Source organism: Myotis davidii, unplaced genomic scaffold, assembly GCF_000327345.1.
Source record: "Myotis davidii unplaced genomic scaffold, ASM32734v1 scaffold534, whole genome shotgun sequence".
In the NCBI taxonomy this organism is placed as follows: domain Eukaryota; kingdom Metazoa; phylum Chordata; class Mammalia; order Chiroptera; family Vespertilionidae; genus Myotis; species Myotis davidii.
The window spans coordinates 284,861-292,078 of record NW_006286678.1 but is presented as its reverse complement, the minus strand read 5'-3'; positions in this window follow the sequence as shown (position 1 = coordinate 292,078).

The following is a 7,218-nucleotide window of genomic DNA, read 5'->3' as shown; positions in this document are numbered from 1 at the left end:
TTCCTGATATCTTTTCAATACATACTAATCAAACATTTCCTTCCTCTACTGATAGATTACTGATGACCTCCACTTTGCCTACATTGATCACTCTCTCTTTCTTGAAAGACTAATTTTACTTGTCTCCCAGATACCATCTAATTTTCCTTCTACCTCTGTTTTTTCCTCCCCCTGTATTTTTTTTTGCTATTTTTTCCCTTTAAATTAGCTGGAGTGTTCCAAAACTCACTCTTGTCTTCTCTATCTGTACTCACTCATTTGGTGATGCTATCTAGCTTCATGCCTTAAATACCATCTATTCTGGATTAGTCAGGGCCCAACTAGGAGACAGAAATCATCCAGTCATTTCAACAGAAAGAATCAATTAAAAGGATTATTAACTAGGAATAAATTTGCTGACAATATCTCTAATAATTATTTTGAGATATTCTCTAGGGAAACATTTTCTATAAGTAGATCAGTTGTCATTTCCCAATAACATTTTTCTTTTCCCACATGTGAGCTACATTTCTGCCTGTGAAAGCACTTCACATGTCTGAGCATGTAGACGATGCCAGCAATACTCTTGGCACTGGCACAAATTCTCTAGCTTCTCTTTTTATTTTCACTTGTTCATGTGCTATTTATTGGTCTTTACTTGCCTTGGAGAGGTTAAGAAGGTAAGAGTATAGAGATTTGAGTTTGACCACTGATATAGAAATAAGCAAAGCTGTCCACCCTACTTTGGTTCTATGGCTCTCAGAATCATTGGATAAGGCAGGGAGGTTCTTCAGGTCCATCCTAGTTCAATGGAGTCCTCTATTGGAGTGCGGAATAGAGGTCTATCCAGGAATGATATATTCCTTTGCCATGCTCTACTTCCTCTATGTCCATATGTTCCATGGGAATTTGCTTGTTAAAAGCAGAAATGAGCATTTACTTAGTTACAAATATCAATTGGTATCAAATTTATTATTACTTATATTTTTTTTCTAATGTTTTTCTGTAGTTAGAAAAAAGAAAATACACATGACAACAAAAAACTATGTTAAATCTGGATTATATTTTCTTCTGTTCTGGTGTGGGATTTTCCTATTTATGTGCTTTAAAAATTATGTAACTATTATAATTTTGTCCATTTTTATAAGTGGTTTTGTGCTGTTTGTGCTATTTAAATGTGATTATATGCAATTACATGCTCATGTAAATACAATTACTTAAAATAAAATACTGGCCAAAAAATATAATAATAATGATATTAATAGTGTTTTACTTATCGCCCTACTAGTCAGTTTGACTCAGGGAATAGAGCATTGGCGCATGGACTGAAGAGTTCTGGGTTTGATTGCCAGCTTGATCCCAGGCCCTGGTTGGGGCCCGTTGGGGAAGCAAGCATTCAATGTGTCTCTCTCACGTTGATGTTTCTCTCTCTCTCTGTCTCTGTCTCCCTTTCACTCTCCCTAAAAATCAATGGGAAAATATCCTCTGGTGGGGATTAACCCTCCCACCCCAAAATAGTGTTTTACTTCTCAAGGGCTTTGCTATATGTCAACTTAATTTGGTTTCATCGCAATCTCATGAAATATTCTAGGCAGTGCTCTTGACCTTACAATGGAGGAGAACATTGAGGCCTAGAGATTTTAAATGACCCCCCTCAGCCCCCGCCCCGCCCCTGCCACCCTACACTGCGGTGAGGACTGAACACTTCATGCTGCCCACTAACAACTTCCATTTTCTTATTCAAGTGGATGCTAAGACCCTTTCCCTGGTGAGACTTTTAATTTCTACAACACAACAGAGTCAGACCTACTGAATGGGCCTTTATGAAAGCTAATGAGAAATTAAGCTGCTTAAGAGTCCTGAGATGAAAGCTTTTTCCCAGGACTTTTATGTATTATAAATATTCATCAGGCAGGGACTATAACTTGCCTTTGTCCATTGTGAGATACAGGGGAGAGATTAATAAACACGGAGGAATGAATTGCCTATTGGGTACTTTTAATGTGTGAGAGCTCCCAGTGTATTAAAGATCTGCATCCTCTGGTCTTACCCTGACATAAACCCTTGCCCTGATCATAATATGCTGATTATAATAATGACAATGTTTTCAGTAGGTGTGGTTTGAAGGTTTTAAGGGAAAAAAATAGAAATCTGTGGTCTAGACATTGCTGAGTATGTTTGGTGTGCTTGAGAGAGAAACAAAAAGAGTAACATTGAATACAGAGGTGTTGATCTAGACCTAACACTCAGCCACATCTAAACGTGAAGATTTTATAAGAAGAAACGACATCTTCCCAAGAACTCTAGTCTGAAGGGAAAAAAATTACATATGTGAGCATGCCAAACGCCTTCAAGAAGCTTTTACTGATATGTTCTAATTGCCTCCTATTCAGTTGGTGAGGGAGAGATTCCCACCCTAGGGTTATGGGGCCAAACAAATGACACTCAATGCTGGGCAGATGATTTCAACAGTAGTTTTCTGGTCATATATACTCGTGGCCTAGGGAAGAGAATACTTTATGTCACACAGGGTAACATGAGGTTGGACTTGGGGACAATGTGAACAGGCTTTGTAGTAAGGGTGAGGAGCAACGTGATTGGCTTGTTTGAATACATCTGCAGGTTGGCTGGAAGCTGAATCCCCCTGCTCAGGGATGAGCAGGAACTGTGCTGGTCCCTTTGATAAGGAGGACTGTTTGGCTCGGGGGGCCTTATCTGAGGGAACAGACCTGGAAGGGGACCTTGCAGTTAGACTATTGTAGGCTCTCCTGATTTTACCAAGTGTGAAGGCAACACATAATACTGAGCCTTAATTTCAGGCCTTACCCCTGAAATGCTGTAGATTTCATTGGGCTGGAGGTTTTCTTCTCGTTACTGGAGACACATTTAAACAGGGAGACTAGAGTCTTTGTAATTTTACATCTGTTTACTCAAGTACAGTGAATTTTCAGTGCTTGAATATCCCTTTCATTTTAAAAGTATATTCATATTTATTTAGGAAAGAACAATAGTCATAGGATTTTTAGTTTTGATACTGTAATAGGTAAAGAGAACATTATATTGCTATTTTTTTTCCTCTGCAGAGGACATGCCAGCTATAGGAAAGCCCTTACCTGTAATAGGCAGGGGCCCAGGGCATGGGTTTCTGGCAAAGGAAAGGAAGCTGGACTGGGGGAGGGAAATGACAAAGCTCCATAACTGGGCCACAGGGGCGATGGTAAGCTAACTCAAACACAAACACCTTTATGTATTTTTATCTGCCATCTTGTTTTTATTAAAAATGTGCAGAAATTCTCTCAGATAAAATAATTCTCTCATGACCTTTATAAACTTTTGAACAATAATAGATACAGAGGCAGAGCTGCCTCAAACAGATTGTAAAACTGCAGCGGGAAGGCCAGGGAGGGTTGGGGGGTGGGAGGTAGGGGGGTAAGAGATCAACCAAAGGACTTGTATGCATGCGTATAAGCATAACCAATGGACATAAGACACTGGGGGATAGGGGAGGCTAGGGGATTGTCTAGGGCGTGGGGTAAATGGGGTAATACCCTTTGTAAAGGTACATGCCCTTGGCTGGAATCGAACCTTGGACCTTTCAGTCTGCAGGCTGATGCTCTATCCACTGAGCCAAACCGGTTAGGGCTCATTTCTTTTTCTTGCTTAATTTCTTTCATCAATGTTTTGTAGTTTTCTCTATATAAATCTTTCATCTCCTTAATTAATTTTATTCCTATAGAAATAGAAAGAAGCCTATTAGAGATATCAGAGCAGGCATTTCAGCTTAGTTAAATTTTTTGACTTTCTTTAACTGCCCTTGAAATCCAATGGTGCCTGGGTCCATGGGCCAGTCTGGTCCATTCCACAGAGTGCAGTCAGGTAAAAGATCAGAAGATGAGTCTTTGCTGGTTGGCTGATGTGAACATTATTTCTTCGACTCATTAAAAAGATTTTATCAGATCTAGTTTCATAGTCCTGCAAATTTGGGAGTCGCCTTTTAAAACTGCTAGTCTGAGGTTGGGAGCGGATCAAGCCTTTAATCACAAGATATATGAGAAGGGGGTGATAAAGTCCGGCGCCGGGTGAAAACAGGCATATTGCAAAGTCTAGGGTTAGTTGCCTCTCTTTGAAGAAACAAAAAGGCAACAAACATCTTAAAGAGGTAGGCTAAGAGAGCATTTGGATGTTTATTATTAGCAAATATCTCCCAGGACATCTATCTGGTCCCAGAAGGATCATGGGCTGACTGGTGAGATACTTAGAAATAAGATTATGTCTAACATCTCTCTTTCTTTATCTTTTTAATAACACACTTCCTTATAATCTGGGATATGGGCCGTTCCCAGTGACTGGGTTTCAGGTACCAGGGGAAAGCATGGAATGTAACTGCCATAATAGACATTCAGAGGTGAGTGTGTGTGTGTGTGTGTGTGTGTGTGTGTGTGTGTGTGTGTGTGTGAGAGAGAGAGAGAGAGAGAGAGAGAGAGAGAGAGAAACCCTGAGACTCTTGAATTACTATAGCATGTTTCACTCTTCACAAAAAAGATACATTTCACAGCATGTCACTGTGAATGTACCAACACTGCAGAGTTCAAAAGTACAAATGTTATAGCCAGAAACACTGAGTTTTTAGAAATGTGTTTGGGAAATCTTTTAGCTCGTAGCTGTCCAAAACTCTGCTAGGAAGAATTTTCACATGGGCTCTGTCATACCCTGTAAAAAACCAGCTCATCCTAAATGGGAGAACAATAGCTATGATGTAGAGTGATTGCATTTCAGCGCTCAATGTGAGAGCAGGGATAAACAGGCAAGGCACTAGCAAATCTTCTGGAGGACGGTGCTTTATTCCTACCAATACCTACCCTGGGCTAGCTTCTCCCTAAATCACTGTAGCAAATGACTGGGAAGTCAAAGGATCAAAAACTTGCTGAGCATTTTGACAACTATAACTAACACACTACTTTAACCAACAAGAGGCGGAAGGATGATGAGGTATAATTGTGACAGCTCCGGCAACTTTGTTAAAGCCACTAACTATTCAGGTTTGTGGGTTAACAAATGCAGACGCACTATATGAAGTGAAAATATGTGTCAATTCCACTGTGACAAATATAATAAGGCAACAATAAAGTGATAAACTTCAGTGAGGGCTGGGAAACTGAAGGATCCTTGGAAAAACCCAACTGGTGTTTACAGACTCAGGGGAGTCAGGGAAACCTAGGAGGGAGAGAAGAACAATGACATAGTGCGCACCTAATGCAATCTAGGTATGGCCTGTGCTTTCGGGATGTGAGCTTGTCACAATCCTCGTGGGACTACGGTTGTTACAGTGCTGCTTATCCATTTGAAATCCAGCTGAGATAAAATTCACGGTCTTTTTAAGATTCTGTGGGAGTGGAAGGTTCTGAATTGTGAGGGTAAACAAGCAGGCAAGTGTAACCTTGTCTACCCATTAAGGAAGAGGAATTAAATCAATGGTCATGCACTCAGGATCATTTCTGTCTATACCCAAGTGTCCAAGAAAGAGTCACATAGAAAATATCTATACTAATAAAAGGGTAATATGCTAATTAGTCCAGGCATCTTCTGGATGTCCTTCTGGACAAAGCCATGGTGGCAGGGGCTGAGGCAGAGGCAGTTAGGGGTGATCAGGCCTGCGGGGGAGAGCAGTTAGGGGGCAATCAGGCTGGCAGGGGGGAGCAGTTAAGGGGTGATCAGTTGGCACGGGGGCAGTTAGGGGCCAGCAGGCAGAGGTGATTAGGGGTGATTAGGCAGGCAGGCAGGCGAGCAGTTAGGATCCAGTGGTCCCGAATTGCAAGAGTGATGAGGCCTAAACCAGCAGTCGGACATCCCCTGAGGGGTCCTGGATTAGAGAGGGTGCAGGCTGGGTTGATGGACCACCCCCCTACTGCACGAATTTCGTGTACCAGGCCTCTAGTTTTTTGAATAAGCCTGGGTAAAGGAATTTGATGTTTCCAAACTGAAATTGGTTAGGAATTCTTATTGTTTGCAGGTATTAGATACACTTGAAATTATATCTGGGCATTGTATACAAATCTCTGTCAATAATTCCTTTATATAAATAACATACTATGTGCATATATCATAAAACAATTAATAATAATTAATATATAATACATTATATATAATGTATCTGTAATTATATAACAATATACAATGTAAATATAACTCTATAATCTTATATATTATATATATAATTGATAGGCATTCTGAATGGGAGGGCCTGTGATTATTAAAAATCATTCTCTGAGGAAAGAGAAATGTATGCCTATAAATGTGGTATTTGACATCACTAAGACAAAATTGTTATTATGCTAGCACCATAATACAACAACTTTTGTTGCCTTCCAGACTGTGTTCTTTATAGAAGTTATTCTTGGTCACCTTCTATATTATACACTTTCCACTATTTTAAATATGAGTTAAATTAGTATAAACACAAGCTGGGTTAAGTAACTGACAAATGACTATTTGCTTTCTTCTTTATTAAATGTAACAGATGAAGGTATACTAGATAAAACTAGGCCACAGACCAAGGAGCAACTATATCCTGCCTCAAATCATTGTTTCTCTTCTTCATACAATTCTAAAAAGCGATAAAGACACAGGGAACTGTCACTCTATCATCAACTGGATTTGTATCCAAAATTCACCCATGTGGAAAACTGGGCTAGAGCATGGGCCTTTCAGTCCCCACTGCCAGCAGCGCTCCTCTAACCCAAATCTCGGGTCCCACTACCCTCTGGACAGTTGTAAGAAAGGACAGAAGAAAGAGAGAAGTGAGACCCTGGGGAACCTTACTTTCCCAGCAATGGAAAAAAGGAACTTTACCGAGGTATAAGACCTTTTGACAGATAGTTATTTTTTCCACTAGCAAAGGTGGGCTAATTATTCTGAATCTGATCAATCAGATTAATAAAATTCTTCTTTCCAATATTTGCAGTCTAGCGCAAGAAGGAAAAGGGATGTAAAGAAAGCCCAGCTGGTGACTCAGTGGTTGAGTGTCAACTTATGACTAGGAGTCTTGGTTCAATTCCCAGTCAGGGCACATGTCTGGGTTGTGGGCTCAATCCCCAGTGTGGGGTGTGCAGGAGGCAGCCAATCAATGATTCTCTCTCATCACCGGTGTTTCTATCTCTCTCTCCTCTCCCTTCCTCTCTGAAATCAAAAAAATATATTTAAAAAATAATGTAAAGAGAGGAGTCTTGAGTAGTCTCTCTT